At 43.4% G+C, this 18,177-nt stretch overlaps 1 protein-coding gene and 1 non-coding gene across 2 annotated transcripts in view; both read left to right on the top strand.

Moving 5' to 3' along the window:
- LOC126175769 (sphingosine kinase 1) overlaps positions 1-18,177 on the top strand; it is a 484,010-nt gene that overhangs the window by 326,894 nt on the left and 138,939 nt on the right. The gene's annotated exons all lie outside the window — the stretch shown is intronic.
- Trnan-guu (transfer RNA asparagine (anticodon GUU)) lies at positions 13,820-13,893 on the top strand. Its single transcript has one exon. It is a non-coding gene; the product is annotated as a tRNA-Asn (tRNA).

Below are 18,177 nucleotides of genomic sequence, written 5' to 3'. Positions count from 1 at the left end.
AAAACGAGACAGTGGGAAACATCCACAAGAGGTTGAAAAAGGTGTTTGGAGATGCTGCTGTCGATCGCAAGTAGGTTACGTGATGAAAGTGGGCACGGCAATATTGAGGATTGTCCTCACAGCGGCAGGCCTCATACTGCAAACACTCCAGACAATGTGCAGAGAGTTAACGAATTGGTGACTGCTGACGGACGCATCACAGTGAACGAATTGTCACGCTACGTTGGGATAGGGGAAAGACGTGTTTGCAGAATACTGAAAGTGTTGGCGTTAAGAAAGGTTTGTACCAGGTGGGTTCCCAGGATGTTGACAGTGGCTCACAAAGAAAGAAGAAAAACGGCATGCAGAGAACTTTTGGAACAGTACGAGAATGGTGCAGTTGAATTTCTTGGAAGAATTGTGACCGGTGATGAAACATGGTTCCATCATTTTTCACTAGAGATGAAGAGGCAATCAATGGAATGGCATCATGCAAATTCACCCAAGAAAAAAAATTCAAAACGGCACCTTCTGCTGGAAAAGTTATGACTACGGTGTTTATCGATTCCGAAGGACTCGTGCTTGTGGAAATCAAGCCAAGTGGAACGACCATAAATTATGATGTATATGTGATGACACTGAAGAAACTTTAAGCTCGACTGAGTCGTGTTCGACCACATCGGCAAAAGCAGGATGTTTTACTGTTACACGACAATGCACGGCCACATGTCAGTCAAAAAACCATGGAAGCGATCACAGCACTGTAACACCTTCCTTACAGTCCTGACCTGGCTCCATGTGACTATCATCTCTTTGGGAAACTGAAAGACTCTCTTCGTGGAACAAGGTTTGAAGACGATGACTCCCTTGTGCACGCTGCCAAACAGTGGCTTCAGAATTTTACCGTGCGGGTATACAGGCGCTGGTTCCAAGATGGCGTAAGGCATTTGAGAGGGATGGAAATTATGTGACGAAATGAAAATATTGTTCCTAAAGGATGTATCTACACACTGTAAAACTTTTAAACATGTAGAATATAAGATGGTGTAAAAAAATTGTGTGCATTTCTTTTGAAGTGACCCTCGTACATCTTGATGACCTGCCATTCTAATAGCAGTAACCGATCTAACAACTGCGCCAGACACTTGTTGTCTTATATAGGCGCTGCCAACCACAGCGCCGTATCTGCCTGTTTACATGTCTCTGTATTTTAATACGCATGCCTATACCAGTTTCTTTGGTGCTTCAGTGTATGTCTTCAGGTAATACCACACCACAGTGTCAGTCATTGCCCTAACACAACACACATCTTTACACCTTTCAGTCCCGAACGCGACTCCTGCAGACGGTTAACCATCGTTTCGCGCCTGTCTCCTCCTGCTTGCTTCTGACTGGTCCACCTCAACGTCTAATAGAAGTTCATGTTAATTAAAACATCTAACGGTTCTCATAAAAATTTTTGAAGTTGTTGAAATTGTTAAATGATTGTTCTCAGTACAAGCAAGTTAACTTCTAACTTTTAATAGTAATTTGGAAAAGCAAATTGTGAGCCCTATGCGGCTTGGCGCCCCGTCCCAAGGGCTACTCCCCACTGCTCCAGCATAGGAAGCCTTTCGAACATTCCGTGTTCCTGCACTACGTGACTATCTCGCGTCATATGGTCTAACAGCTAGGCTACTGATGCGGCTTTGCTCTTTGCATTGCATGCTATAATGTAATGGTGGAATAAACGTGAGGCGCAAAACCCCCCTCCCCCCCCCTCGCACTGCATTGGGACACTGGTTCAGGCGACTACTCCAGCGGACAGGCCTTACACAAATGGGCGGTTAGGAAATGATATGTTAAGCTTTACTGCGCCATCTCGTGGTGATTCGCATACAAGTCACGTCGAAGGAAAGAAGTGGCCCTCGCTTCCTCATCCAGCGGGATGCTGCGGTTTAGCAAGAGACATGAAAAGCAACCCGCAGTGGCATCCGTGTTATACGCTATTTGAAATCGTGTTAAGTGTCATACTTGAAGAAAGGATGATTTGAGCTGTGATACCTCGGTCCCTGTTATAGTAAGTTTTTATTTAGCTGACTTCCGTTCAGTTAAGTAGCATCACAAGTTATGATCAGTGCAATTCATTCGACTACGAAGACGCCAATATGGATAGATACACTAAAACTCTCGTGATATTTTCAGATAAATGGTTCAAATGGCTCTGAGCACTATGGGACTTAACATCTGAGGTGATCAGTCCCCTAGAACTTAGAACTACTTAAACCTAACTAACCTAAGGACATCACACACATCCATGCCCGAGGCAGGATTCGAACCTGCGACCGTAGTGGTCGCGCCGTTCCAGACTGGAGCGCCTAGAACCGCTCGGCCACCCCGGCCGGCCAAGTTTTCAGATATTCTCCATTTATACACAAAGCAATGCTTCAAGCGTTTTTGACTCAATTTTCAAGAAAAAAAATTTCTGGATCACAGTAACGCAAATTATAAACACACTGAACTTACCACAGTCGAAACGGTGAGATGAATATGCTGCCAGAGTTCAGTGTGTCATAAGAACGCGTTTACAAACGATTGGTGTATTTTAATGAACTGATTTTTTTCAGTGACTAACCACATAGACATATCCTGTAGAAAACTGCTAGTATGAGGGGCGTTAAATAAGTAATGCGACACATTTCTTCTTGACGAATTTCGCTCAAAGAAACGCGAAATTTGTTGTAAGGCATCGAGCAATATTCCCGCTTCAGCCCCTATAGTTTCATGAAGTTCCAATAGGTGGTGGCACTATAAGTAGCCATTAAAATGATGTTTGTAACGGACGTGCGCTACAAGCAGAGAGCTGTCATTGAGGTTTCTTTTTAGTAAAACCAGAACATCACAGATATTCATAGGCGTCTGCAGAATGCCTACGGACTTGGCTGTGAACAGCAGCATGGTGACTCGTTGGGTGAGCCGGCCGGGGTGGCCGAGTGGTTCTAGGCGCTACAGTCTGTAACCGTGAGACCGCTACGGTCGCAGGTTCGAATCCTGCCTCGGGCATGGATGTGTGTGATGTCCTTAGGTTAGTTAGGTTTAAGTGGTTCTAAGTTCTGTGGGAATGATGACCTCAGAAGTTAAGGCCCATAGCGCCCAGGAAAAAAAAAAACTCGTTGAGTGAGGTGTCTGTTATCATCGCAACAAAGTCACGCAAACCTGACCGACCGACCTCAGACAGCTGTGACTCCTGCAATGTTGGAACGTGCGGACGCCCTCGTTCTAGGTGATCGACGCATTACAAATAAACACCTCGCTGCAAAATTGGACGTCTCTGCTGGTAGTGCTGACACAGTCCTCCACCAGTTGGGGTACCGACAGGTGTTTGCTCGCTGGGTTCCAAGGCGCCAACAGAAGACCATAAAGAGCAACGAAGGACCATCGTGCGGAATTGATTGCGCGTTACGAGGCTGATCGTGACAATTTTGTGTAGAATATTGTCACAGACGATGAAACGTGGGTTCATGACTTCCAACCGGAAACAAAACGGCACTGCATGGAATGCCACCACACCACCTCTTCTCCGAAGAAAAATGATCAGCTCTGAACTGTATTGTGCTATCCTTAGGAAACAGAAAAAAAAGACTTCAGCGTGATCGTCGCCACAAAAATTCAAACAAACTTCTCCATGATGAAGCAAGGCCTCACACAAGTCTGCGCACCTGAGAGGAGCTCCCAAAACTTCTACATCTACATCTACATGGATACTCTGCAAATCACATTCAAGTGCCTGGCAGAGGGTTTATCGAACCACCTTCACAATTCTCTGTTATTCAAATCTCGTATAGCGCGCTGAAGGAATGAACACCTATATTTTTCCATACGAGCTCTGATTTCCCTTATTTTATCGTGGTGATTGTTCCTCCCTATGTAAGTCGATGTCAACAAAATATTTTCGCATACGGAGGAGAAAGTTGGTGATTGGAATTTCGTGAGAAGATTCCGTCGCAACGAAAACGCCTTTCTTTTAATGATTTCCAGCCCAAATCCTGTATCATTTCTGTGACACTCTCTCCCATATTTCACGATAATACAAAACGTGCTGCCTTTCTTTGAACTTTTTCGATATACCCCGTCAGACCTATCTGGTAAGGATCCCACACCGCACAGCAGTATTCTAAAAGAGGACGAACAAGCGTAGTGTAGGCAGTCTCCTTAGTAGGTCTGTTACAGTTTGTAAGTGTCCTGCCAATAAAACACAGTCTTTGGTAGCCTTCCCCACAACATTTTCTATGTGTTCTTTCCAATTTAAGTTGTTCATAATTGTAATACGTAGGTATTTAGTTGAGTTTACGGCTTTTAGATTAGACTGATTTATCGTGTAACCCGAAGTTTAACGAGTTCCTTTAAGGACTCATGTGGATGACCTCACACTTTTCGTTATTTAGGGTCAACTGCCACTTTTCGCACCATTCTGATATCTTTTCTAAATCTTTTTGCAGTTTTTGATCTTATGATGACTTTATTAGTCGATAAACGACAGCGTCTTCTGCAAACAACCGAAGACGGCTGATCAGATTGTCTCCAAAATAGTCTATCTAGATAAGGACTGTTCCTCTACATCTACACTGTAGCCCCGATCTCACACGTTCTGACTACCATCTGTGTGGTCCAATGAATGAATGAAGGAGTTCATAGATGATGGGGAGGTTACTGATGCAGCAAGTCGTTGGCTCCGACATCGACCAATGGAGTGGTACCATGCGGGCATACAGGCCTTCCCAGTAAGGTGGCGTAAGGCCGAACAGCGATAATGTTGGAAAGAATAGGTTTTGTAGCCAAAAGTCAGGGGAATAATATGGTGTATTGGAATCCTGAATAAAACCAACCCACTTTCAGAAAAAAAAATTGTTGCATTAGTTATTGAACGTCCCTTGTATGTGTTCCTGGACAACAGTCGCAGAAATTTTGCTTGTGAGAACATAGTTGAAGCCTCTATATGTTGATATCCATTAAAGGATCTGATAACCATGCTGCTGAGCACCCTAAATCCATCATCATCAACATCGTCGGTCTGCAGGTGAACCCTGCGAACGCTTACGGTAGCCATCACAACGGGACGGGGCAATGTTTTTTCGCTCAATGCATGTATTAAGGAACAGGTGTCTAATAACTTAGTTGGTGACGGATCATTAGAGGCAAAAGATTAATCAGAAATGTACATGTGCAGTCAAGGGGGAGAACGTTCATGCTGAAGCATTCATCTCGGCATTCCCCTCAGTCGAAACAAATGGAAACGTAATAAGCTTGGCTGTACGAGATTTGGTCCCTGCTAACCACAGTAAGCTCAGCTATCAAGCAAAGAACTTGCTGCGGTTAAAGCAATGCAACCGCATTTCAGGAGGATCTGAGTGTTTTAATTCCCACGCTGCCAAACCACTATTATTTTTCTTGGAATTGCGCAATCGCTTAAAGCGCATGCAACCTACTGTCTCGAGTGTCAGCGTTAATCCAGTCAAACTATTTCTGCATTTCTATCAGCGTTAAAAACAACAGTATTTTTAGAAATGCGACTCACCTACATCCATACCGTCCGTCCAAAACGTTCCGAGACTGATTTTACTGCTCGCGTATATGCGACGTCCGCGCATTGACTACAGTGGCCATTTGATCTAACAACTGTAAACAACAGACGTGCATTCGACCAGTCAAGTGAGCAGGCAGTTGTACGTAGTGGACATCCGACTGTAGTGTGTTCACGTTGTTGTCACAGACTGCAGTGGAGCAACACCTAAATCAAGGGTTCAGAACGTTTCCAGATTATTTTCAAGAAGCGGAAATTGTGTGCAAAGTTTGTGCCGTCCATCTCGGCTCTCGAACAAAAAGACCGACGCCTGGCAGCTGCCACGACTTGATTGAAATGAAAAATGGGGACAGTTCTTCCTTGGAAAAAATCAACACGTATGACAAGACTTGGTATTATCAGTACAAACCTTCCACAGAACGACAAAGTGCAGAAAGACTCAACACTTACAACATGATCGACATTTAAGCCACTGTGACGCGCGAGTTGAACATCATTCCAGCAGGCAAATTTTCTGACAGTTTCACATGGTTGTACGAGCATTTTTCTCATTTTACGCCAGTGGGGGAGACAATGCAGAACACCTGTAGCATTAAAAACCACCATGTTAACGTTTCTCTATTTTTTATTAATCCGGTCTCGAAACATTTGGACTGATGGGGTATGCACAGGATGGCATTTTATGGTGTGTGGCCGAGGATATTTTGTGCGTCTGTTCGAGCTACGATTGGTCCGCGGGAAGTAAAATTAATTGGTTAACCTCCTTCTGAGTTCGAAAATCTCTCGATTTTACCTTCATGATCATTTTCCGAGATATATGAAGGAGGAAGCAATACATTGGTTGATTCGTCTATGAATGTAGATTCTCGGTACTTTAAGAGTAAACCACACACTGATGGATAGCGCCTGTCTTGCAGCTTCTTCCAAGGAGTCGGCTGGGCGTCTCCGTAAAGGTGTCATGCTTAATGAATGAGCCCACAGCTACACACCTACATCTATGTGATTACTCTGCTGTTCACAATAAAGTGCCTGGCAGAGGGTTCAGTGAACCATCTTCAAGCTGTCTCTCTACCAAAAATGGCTCTGAGCACTATGGGACTCAACTGCTGTGGTCATAAGTCCCCTAGAACTTAGAACTACTTAAACCTAACTAACCTAAGGACAGCACACAACACCCAGCCATCACGAGGCAGAGAAAATCCCTGACCCCGCCTGGAATCGAATCCGGGAACCCGGGCGTGGGAAGCGAGAACGCTACCGCACGACCACGAGATGCGGGCTGTCTGTCTACCGTTCCACTCTCGAACGGCACGCGGGAAAAACAAGCACTTAAATTTTTCTGTGCGAACCCTGATTTCTCTTATTTTATCGTGATGATCATTTCTCCCTATGTAGGTGGGTGCCAACAGAATGTTTCCGCAATTGGAGGAGAAAACTCGTGATTGAAATTTCATGAGAAGATCCCGTCGCAATGAAAAACGGCTTTGTTTTAATGATTGCCACACCGATTCACGTATCATGTCTGTGACACTATCTCCCCTATTTCGCGATAATACAAAACGAGCTGCCCTTCTTTGTACTTTTTCGATGTCATCCGTCAGTCCCACCTGATGCGGATCCACACCGCACAGCAATACTCCACAATAGGGCGGACAAGCGTGGTGTATGCAGTCTCTTTAGTAGACCTGTTGCACCTTCTAAGTGTTCTGCCAATGAATCGCAGTCTTTGGTTTGCTCTACCCACAATATTATCTATGTGATCGTTCCAATTTAGGTTATTTGTAATTGTAATCCCTAAGTATTTAGTTGAATTTACAGCCTACAGATTTGTATGACATATCACGTAATAGAAATTTAGCTGATTTCCTTTAGTACTCATGTGAATAACTTCACACTTTTCTTTATTCAGGGTCAATTGCCACTTTTCGCACCATACAGATATCTTATCTAAATCATTTTGCAAGTCGTTTTGATCATCTGATGGCTTTACAAGACGGTAAGCGACAGCATCATCTGCAAACAATCGAAGGGTTCAGTGAACTATCTTCAAGCTGTCTCTCTACCGTTCCACTCTCGAACGGCACGCGGGAAAAACGAGCACTTAAATTTTTCTGTGCGAACCCTGATTTCTCTTATTTTATCGTGATGATCATTTCTCCCTATGTAGGTGGGTGCCAACATAATGTTTCCGCAATTGGAGGAGAAAACTCGTGATTGAAATTTCTCTTATGTCGTAAGTATAGAAACGCGGTGCTCTTTTTTGGGTGCGGGCACCAGACTGATGAACAGTATTAAAGTATCGGTAAAACGAAGCTTTTGTAAACTAACTCCTTCACGGGTAGACTAAACTTTCAGAGGAGTCTTCCAGTGAATGTGAGTTTGGCATCTGCCTTTCCTACGATTAGTTTTCTGCTCTCATTAGACTTTATTTCGCTCCGTACACATACTCCCATACGTTTAATAAATGTTACGTGCTTGCATCGTGTTCTGCGGTAGTATAATCATACGCTAACATGTCTGTCGATTATTTATGCCCAAAACTAGTCATTTATTTATGTCGAGGATCAACTGCGGGTCCCTGTACCAAGCGTCAATTCTCCGCAGATCTTCCAGCACGTCGCTGGAACTGCTACGGTCGCAGGTTCGAATCCTGCCTCGTGCATGGGTGTGTGTGATGTCCTTAGGTTAGTTAGGTTTAAGTAGTTCTAAGTTCTAGGGGACTTATGACCTAAGATGTTGAGTCCCATAGTGCTCAGAGCCAGCACGTCGCTACAATTTCTTTTAGTGTCGCGACGCCTCGCTCGATGAACTTCACAGAGGTTTTTGTTGTAATACTTTTACCAATCCCATGCCACTGATACTACGTTATATGGCGCTTATCTGTTTGCAGATGGGTGCGCCCGTCGGATGGTATCTGTATCGGCGTTAAACTGTGTTATGCTGTGAAATATGTACACTGCATCTGGCGGGGAACCAGAACTGATCGTAGAAAGCCGGGTACAGCGCCTTCCAGACATTTACGGCTTGTCGTAAACACTCACTCACACTCTACTACTGTCTCCACAGTGTTTACATAGATAACTCTTGGCGTTCGCGAAAACTACTCGGTGGCATGTGCCTGGTGACGCAATTATTTATTTATTAGCATTTATGTACATGCCACACATCCAGTTGCTACTTACTTAGGTGGCAGTACTGATAATAAAGAAAATTGTTTTAGGACATACGGAGCACATAGTAGACGATAACAGATCACGGTAAGGCATCACGGTAACAGCCGATAGATACAGTTTGTAACTGCCCTACACCCTTCGGTAGTCGTGCAGTCGACCGTGATTAAATGAACCTGATTACCGGAAAAAGACATCCATTCCAGAGAAAATGAACTGAAACTATGCGGGAAAGTGTGCAGCTAATCGTGCCTATGGCGCGAGGATATGTTGCCGTAACAATGATTGGATGCAAAGATTAATTCTGATCAGATAAGCGAATTTGTTACTGATTTTGAAACTGCAGTTTAGTGGAACTGTAATTATAGAGTGAAATAATACAGTCGCATGTCCTACAGTGGACAACAGTTCTCTTACTGATTGGGGTAGCTTGAATCTTAATTTAAGGAACAATTAATTATACGTACATGGGCGACAACGGCTGTTACTAAACGGGAGCGCAACTGAAAATACAAACTATTACAAAATTAAGTTAGTGAGCAACTATTATATTTAACATTTCAGAATTATTTAAAATCAAAACTCACTCACTGCCTCATGCGACCCTGTAATAATTACGTTGCGTGACCTCCCAGTAATGTTCACTGTCAGTGAGTTTAACGAACCACTCTTCGCAAGTAGTAAAATTGTTTTACCAAAAACAGGATAATTAATTACAAACGGCATCTCAATTAGCAGCAGCCTATTAAAGCAACCCCGAAATACGATACCCAAGAGACAGATGAACGGAACTTGTAAACACTCAAAACTGAATAGTATAGCTCAGTGGTTGTAAAACTGTGACCCTAATCATATATTCGTGCGGCCCGCGGTTCTCAACCGTATTTTATCATAATATGCGCCTAGCAACTAACAGTCGAATCCAAAAAAGGCGACTGAAGTTAAGAGCTGAAGAATGTATTTTCCTGTCCAGTAACAAACAGAGACATAATATTCTAAGATGTGCTTAATTTTAATTGACGTGCGCAAATTCGGTCGTGAAATAATGAGAATTGGCCGCTTACTTCATAGGCAGAGAGGGAAGTAGCGCGGACATGCAAGATTCGAGTACGCCAGAGACGGGGAAAGTTTTATTGCTTCTCTTCCAGTGCTAATAGCTCGTGGGCGTGTGTGTCTCGTACCGATCAGTTGCTATTGTATAAATTTTAAACGAAAGTAACATGGACTCGAGCATACGCTTTATAGAGACGGTCATCTTCAAATGCGGTATTTATTTGTTACAAGGAATATGAAATTAAATTAAGGTTTCTGTTCAAATCAAATGGCTCTGAGCGCTATGGGACTTAACTTCTGAGGTCATCAGTCCCCTAGAACTTAGAACTACTTAAACTTAACTAACCCAAGGACATCACACACATCCATGCCCGAGGCAGGATTTGAACCTGCGACCGTAGCGGTCGCGCAGTTCCAGGCTGTAGCGCCTAGAACCGCTCGGCCACCCCGCCCGGCAAGGTTACTGTAATACAACCCAATTCGTACAAGAAAACTGACGTTCAAAATATTTGTTAAACATTTATGATCGTGTCCCTTATGGCATGATGCATACATATAAGTAGAATTACTGTTGCTAATCAACTAATCAGCTGCTCACGCAGATAACACAATACTTCGTCAGACTATTACTGTGTCACTGTTGTGGGATCCCTGCGGTTGGCAGCAATCAAAGACCGGTCGACCAGAAGTGTTCCGAACGATACGGACTTCTAAGAATCTGTACTTTGGGGGGGGGGGGGGCTGCGGTCAGTTTATCGCGCCCTTACCGTAGCTAGTGTATTGGGAACTCATAACGTACTAATTCATGAGTTACCAAATTAATAATAAGACCGGTACATATATGGCCCGAGCGGCAGCCACACGATGTCAGTAATGGCTCTTGACAAAAATAGTATGACGACACTGGTACACCTGGATTATAGTATAAAAATTACTGTAGTTAGCCTTGTCAATGGTTTCAACATTTAATGAACCTTATTTTTAAAACTTGTGCTTAATATTGTTGCAGTACAAGATTTACGCGATTACTTCAACCAGCGGGAATGAGTTTGTAACTGAAAATTTAGCTTTACTTTTTGCCACCATTATCATTTTTATTAAAGTCTCTCTCCTTGTCACAATGTGATGCTAGGATAATAGGATATGGACCATGCTTATGGTAATAATGACTTGCATAAATAATTAGCATAGGATTACGATTAATTTTTACACACGGAATATATTGTTCACAGAAAATTCTGTTCCACTGCCAAGTCTTTTATGGTACTAGTTGTCTGAGAAGCGATGAGAAAGTCACATGTGTCGCAAGGATAATGTTTGTTTATAATTATTTTCTACGTAATTAACGAAATAGTTGTCAAGTTTTTGCGTTCCATGCGTTAGTAAATTACCAAATTGTGAAATACATTTAAAAACACCCGACTTACACTGATACAAAGACCTGTACTAAAACTTGTTCGAGTCCTCCCTTGGGCATGGGTGTGTGTGTTGTTCTTAGCATAAGTTAGTTGAAGTTACTTTAAGTAGTGTGTAAATCTAGGGACCGATGACCTAAGCAGTTTGGTCACTTAGGTATTCACACACAAAAAAATAAGAAATTAAAAAAAAAACAAAAAAATAAAGTTGTTATATTAACTTAATTATGTTGTTAAATTAACTTAATTATGTCATGTATTGGAAAATTTGACTCGTTCCACATCATTACGAAATATCGTATTCATGATCCATGGAACCAGTATTAATCTAATCTAATCTAATCTTTGAACATTTACAACTTGTTCATGAAGAAATACATTCGAATATGTGTATATTGTAGCTTATTCCGGTGAAAGCTAGGGAATATAACCACTTATTTCATGCATGAGAAGCATATATTTATGTTATTGTTAGCACAAACAACTTCCTTTTTATGGAATCTAATGATTCGCCCATTCTTACCTTCACTCGCCTTTTAATACATGAATATTTTTGAAAATGAAATTACTTTTGCTTCAAAAGCTATTGTTTTGAAGATTCTTGCCGTTTATGGTTCAAAATGGTTCAAATGGCTCTGAGCACTATGGGACTTAACATCTGAGGTCATCAGTCCCCTAGAGCTTAGAACTACTTAAACCTAACTAACCTAAGGACATCACACACATCCATGCGCGAGGCAGGATTCGAACCTGCGATCGTAGCAGTCGCGCGGTTCCTGACTGAAGCGTCTAGAACCGCTGGGCCACCGGCGCCGTTTATGGCTCAGATTTAGCAACAATTACGGAATTTTTCTCTTCAGTGTTGGAAAACAGTTTTATTGTGCTTTTGACGATTTGTTATCACGTCTGTGTCTTTACGAAAGCTAAAAATGAAAAATATTGTCATTTTTACTTATTATTGTCGATTTTTATGGCACTACATATTCTCCCTATTGTAAAAACTATGGTACAAATTAGTATAAATGGAAATAAACGCATTCATTCGATCTCGTATTTAGAAGTGTCGCTTGGGGCGCTGCTATCTCTGAGTTACAAAAACGTGACCGAGTGTCGCGGCTGTGTTGAAGGTGGAGCTTCTGGCGCAGCGTAATAGCACGGCGACAACAATTACTTTGACTAAGTTCACCATCCAGTCAGAGATAACTTTAAACATGCTGCAACCACACCGTACTCCTTCATTAATTATATTCCTGAAGCCTCTTAGTTAATTAGCTCTGTACTGTGGCTTACAAAGTTGCATTCATCACACCCACAAAGCCTCGACACACACACTGCCAACGCGCCGTCGAAATACACTCCCATGGTTATTGTTGCAGCTACATAGTGACCAACCTCCTTCACATCTTCCGACTATTGCTCTCTCATACATCATAGGTACTGCTACCGTTTAAGCCTTACGTTTGATTTTATATAAAGCGAAGACTTGACATTGCCTATGCGTCTGCTTTACAAAATTTATAAAAATCGTTACTAATAGTTACGAGAAATAACACCACAATATTACAATTGGTCATACACAAAGAAACAATGAAAATATTTACATTCATTACAAATGAGCAACGTTGAAATATACGAAAGAAATATTGTATCATATTGTGACATATTGTGTTGTAGTGTTAAAAATTGCTTGAAATATGGAGTGTAGACTTAACATTCATTTTAAAATTGTGTATCTTTGATAAGAATGATTGGATTTCTACGAAACTGCAGATTTAGTATTACAGAGCGCGATGAAAAATATCGCGACTTTAGGAATCGCTTCGTAATTTCGGTTTGGTTGCTTATCATGCTGTTCACGAGAAATTATACCATTTCCTTGGAGCGGCAGTGGTTCCTGCACTGTGCCGCTGGTAAGATACATGCGAACTTTTGCAGAACAGAGCGGAAATACAATCCTCTAGCTTTTCTCTATTCCTCGCTCGTACAGCCCTTGCTGAGCTGCAGAATAGGATAGGTTCGCCACCCAACGTAGAGTCGGGCGTCAGTTGCCTTCTCCTATCTCATCAGCGGTGCATGAGTATGGTTGTTGTACAGTGTGTCGGTCCACATGAAATCTTCCTGATTCCCAAATGCAATTAAAAACAATATACGATCCATATATACTTCCTGTTGGCGAGATCATGTAAAGTAACTCAAAGTTTTTTCCAAAAAATTAACAAACATCTACGAGTATACGGGCTCCTTTCGTGGCTCGTAAAATATCTAGGCGATACTCTATCCCAACCGATAGGCGCACAAGCATCTGTGGGGTGATGGAAGCTATTGCATCCACAGTTCTTCAACGGAGATCGTCTAGGTCACGTAGAGGCGAGGTATACACAACGTCTTTCACGTAACCACACAGGAAGAAATCCAGAGGGGTTATATCTGGAGAGCGCGGTGGCCACATGGAACAGTGTTTTGTATGCATTTTGTAGTATAATGTCATGCTTTGCGATGACATTCGTTTATGAACCTCGCTACAGTGTGCATACACTTTATCCATGTGAAGAGGAATAAGCGGATTCTAACATTTTGCGAGATGCCTGCAAAAGGTATACGAGTTGCATTGATTAAGGGAGCAGAATTGAGCAAAAGTCAAGGCCTCCGTGGCGCAATCGGCTAGCGCGTTCGGCTGTTAACCGAAAGGTTGGTGGTTCGAGCCCACCCGGGGGCGAAATCGTTTTAATCGCCACAGAGGCAAGGACACACGTCGACTTCATTAGAGGTACACAGCTACTGTGGCGATTTGGCTGTGTTTTTTGACACTGTGGGTAAAAACAAGGCCCTACGCAGACTTTCTACTGTCTTTCTATTTATGTGTCATGTGTGACACTGAAGTAGAGCGACGCCCACTACAGAAGACGTATTACTTACATTTAATTTCAGCGTATACACCGCGAGTGGCATATGACAGGACTTCTCTCTCAATGCCAATTTGTATTTTGTGTCCCTTAAGTACCGGTCTGCAGTAGAACGCTGTTGGCCGAGCGACGTGCTTTTTCCTTATATTTAGTAATTTTTTGTAACTATTTAACACCTCTCTCCTTATATTTAGCAATTTTTGGTAACACCTGAAACAAAACGAAAGAAATCATTCGGAAATAATCTACACAAAAGTTTGTGAGTTCCTTTACACGATACAGCAAAACGCTAAATTATAAAAAAATGTATTTGGAAATCAGGAAGATTTCATGTGGATTATATCGGGCCGGCGCCAATACCCGATTCCCAAAAGAGCACTTCCTGGCCTGAAGACGGAGTGCTTTCGTCCTGCAGCACCGTCTGTCACACCAATAGTTTTTATCTTTTGTCTATCGACGAACAAAGCCCGTGATGGCTTGCTGAAATTACGATGTTTAACATTGTAGAGCAATTGCAGTAGACCCTAAGGAAAATGACTTCGCCGTTCGACCGCAATACGACGGTTGGAGCAAAAGACGCAATTACCTGCGGTGGAGAGGAGGAAATGGGCGTCAAATTTCAAAGCCAAAAAGACGTCACCTCGCGAAGTGTCATAATCACCACCTCGACTGTGAAATTTTCAAAGACCTGGGTGCTGTAAAAGTTTTAAAATTTTGCTTTCCATACAGAATAGCACTGAGATCGTTGAAAGTAGATTTAACTACTATTATAATTTATTTATTTCTACGTTCACGGTGGCCGAATTACATCGAATCAGACACATTTCACTTTATGTAATAGATACACACATTTTTAAATGGGAAAAAAGTAATACATGTGGATGTGAATTTATTTATTGTAATAACTATTTTACTCCTAGTACATATAGTACAAAATTAAAAAATAAAAGAGAGAAAAGTATACTAAAGTGTGTAGTCATGCTGCGCTTCTTCTTTTTTCTCTTAGTGATCAGTGACCTATATCTAAAGTGTCTTATTAGTTTGCAATTATTTTCTTTATTTACACTTTATAAAAACGTTAAAATTTTTAGGTATCTACGCATTAGGACGCAGGAATGCGCGCTCCCGCTTGTGTGTGTGTGTGTGTGTGTGTGTGTGTGTGTGTGTGTGTGTGTTAATCAAATTAAACAATTTCAGCTCATTTGTCTCACCATTCTTATTGCAGGCTGTACCGGAGCAAATGACTGGACTGTCGCTTGCCACAAACCCAAAATTAGTGAGCATAGTGTGATTCCCTGGCGGTGTCTTCTACATCTACATCTACATACACTCCTGGAAATTGAAATAAGAACACCGTGAATTCATTGTCCCAGGAAGGGGAAACTTTATTGACACATTCCTGGGGTCAGATACATCACATGATCACACTGACAGAACCACAGGCACATAGACACAGGCAACAGAGCATGCACAATGTCGGCACTAGTACAGTGTATATCCACCTTTCGCAGCAATGCAGGCTGCTATTCTCCCATGGAGACGATCGTAGAGATGCTGGATGTAGTCCTGTGGAACGGCTTGCCATGCCATTTCCACCTGGCACCTCAGTTCCACCAGCGTTCGTGCTGGACGTGCAGACCGCGTGAGACGACGCTTCATCCAGTCCCAAACATGCTCAATGGGGGACAGATCCGGAGATCTTGCTGGCCACGGTAGTTGACTTACACCTTCTAGAGCACGTTGGGTGGCACGGGATACATGCGGACGTGCATTGTCCTGTTGGAACAGCAAGTTCCCTTGCCGGTCTAGGAATGGTAGAACGATGGGTTCGATGACGGTTTGGATGTACCGTGCACTATTCAGTGTCCCCTCGACGATCACCAGTGGTGTACGGCCAGTGTAGGAGATCGCTCCCCACACCATGATGCCGGGTGTTGGCCCTGTGTGCCTCGGTCGTATGCAGTCCTGATTGTGGCGCTCACCTGCACGGCGCCAAACACGCATACGACCATCATTGGCACCAAGGCAGAAGCGACTCTCATCGCTGAAGACGACACGTCTCCATTCGTCCCTCCATTCACGCCTGTCGCGTCACCACTGGAGGCGGGCTGCACGATGTTGGGGCGTGAGCGGAAGACGGCCTAACGGTGTGCGGGACCGTAGCCCAGCTTCATGGAGACGGTTGCGAATGGTCCTCGCCGATACCCCAGGAGCAACAGTGTCCCTAATTTGCTGGGAAGTGGCGGTGCGGTCCCCTACGGCACTGCGTAGGATCCTACGGTCTTGGCGTGCATCCGTGCGTCGCTGCGGTCCGATCCCAGGTCGACGGGCACGTGCACCTTCCGCCGACCACTGGCGACAACATCGATGTACTGTGGAGACCTCACGCCCCACGTGTTGAGCAATTCGGCGGTACGTCCACCCGGCCTCCCGCATGCCCGCTATACGCCCTCGCTCAAAGTCCGTCAACTGCACATACGGTTCACGTCCACGCTGTCGCGGCATGCTACCAATGTTAAAGACTGCGATGGAGCTCCGTATGCCACGGCAAACTGGCTGACACTGACGGCGGCGGTGCACAAATGCTGCGCAGCTAGCGCCATTCGACGGCCAACACCGCGGTTCCTGGTGTGTCCGCTGTGCCGTGCGTGTGATCATTGCTTGTACAGCCCTCTCGCAGTGTCCGGAGCAAGTATGGTGGGTCTGACACACCGGTGTCAATGTGTTCTTTTTTCCATTTCCAGGAGTGTACATACTCAGCAGCCACCGTAATGTATGATGGCGGCAGTAGGGTCGCTCTGCAGTCAGCTTCAGATGCCGGTTCTCTAAATTTTCTCTACAGTGTTTCTCGAATAGAACGTCGACTTTCTTGCAGGGATTCCCATTTGAGTTCCCGAAGCATCCCATAACATTCGCATGTTGCTGGTACCTACCGGTAACAAATCTAGCAGCCCGCATCCGAACTGCAACGCTGTTTTCCTTTAATCCGACCTGGTTGGGATGCCATGCTGAAGAAAAGGTCGCACTAGCGTTCTATTCGTGTTCTTCTTTACAGACGAACCAAACTTCCCTAAAACTCTCCCAGTAAACCGAGGTCGACTGTTTCCCTTGCCTACACAGTCCTCACGTGCTCGTTACACTTCATATCGCTTGGCAACTTTGCGCCCCGATATTTAAAGGGCGTGACTTCATCAAGCAGGACACTACTAAAGCTGTATCCGAAAATTACGGGTTGTTTTTCCTACTCATCCATATTAAATTACATTTCTCTATATTTATAGCCAGCTGCCATCATCACACCAACTAGAAATTTCGTCTAAGTCATCTTGTTATCATCCTGCAGTCCCTGAAAATAAACTGTGCTCTTTAAAAATTTTTTACAGACTCATGGCTCTACAGTGCCCTAATTCATAGTGTGATAAATGTAAGCTATAGACATAGAGACTGAATTCTTGCACCTTGTATTTGCAGACGAGACGGACCCGGAAACTGGATTCACTGTGTGGGATGTAGCAAATTTGAATTCTCGCTCCATTGGTTCTCGTAAAAGCAGTTCTCAGTACGGTATGTACATCTCCGGAAGCTTTCCACGTTGTGATTGTCCCCAAAGGCGTGACGTCCGTCCCTTGTGTGTGTGTGTTACCGTCATTACCGGGACTGCATGCTACAGACAACCGGCCTCGTAAAGCGCAGGTCATAAGTTCGAGTCCCACTTCTAACATGCGTATGTATTTGAAATGTGGTGTCAGTGTGTGCTTCCTTAACAGTATAAACAGTACAAATAAATAAATAGCAGTAAGAAAATACTATGTGTACTGAAAGATTAAATGTGATCGGTATAAAACTAACCAACCAAAACTTAAGAAATAAATAGTGACCTGCAATTGAGGTGCATGGTTGACAGAGGTAACGTACAAATCAAATAAATAGTCTGACAGATTTTTTTCCCAGAAATTAACTACGAGTATGTCACCATAGCACCCAGAAAACAGCGTTTGACAGCGTAATAAAAAGGTGCAACATGTTATAAAATCTCAGAAAAAAAGTTATGCTGTAGGAAAAGAAGCTAAAATACAATGCTTTTAAGAACCAAGAAG

The sequence above is a fragment of the Schistocerca cancellata genome, chromosome 3, assembly GCF_023864275.1.
Source record: "Schistocerca cancellata isolate TAMUIC-IGC-003103 chromosome 3, iqSchCanc2.1, whole genome shotgun sequence".
NCBI lineage: Eukaryota > Metazoa > Arthropoda > Insecta > Orthoptera > Acrididae > Schistocerca > Schistocerca cancellata.
Note: the sequence above shows the minus strand (reverse complement) of the source record. Positions and strands in the feature narration are given on the sequence as shown.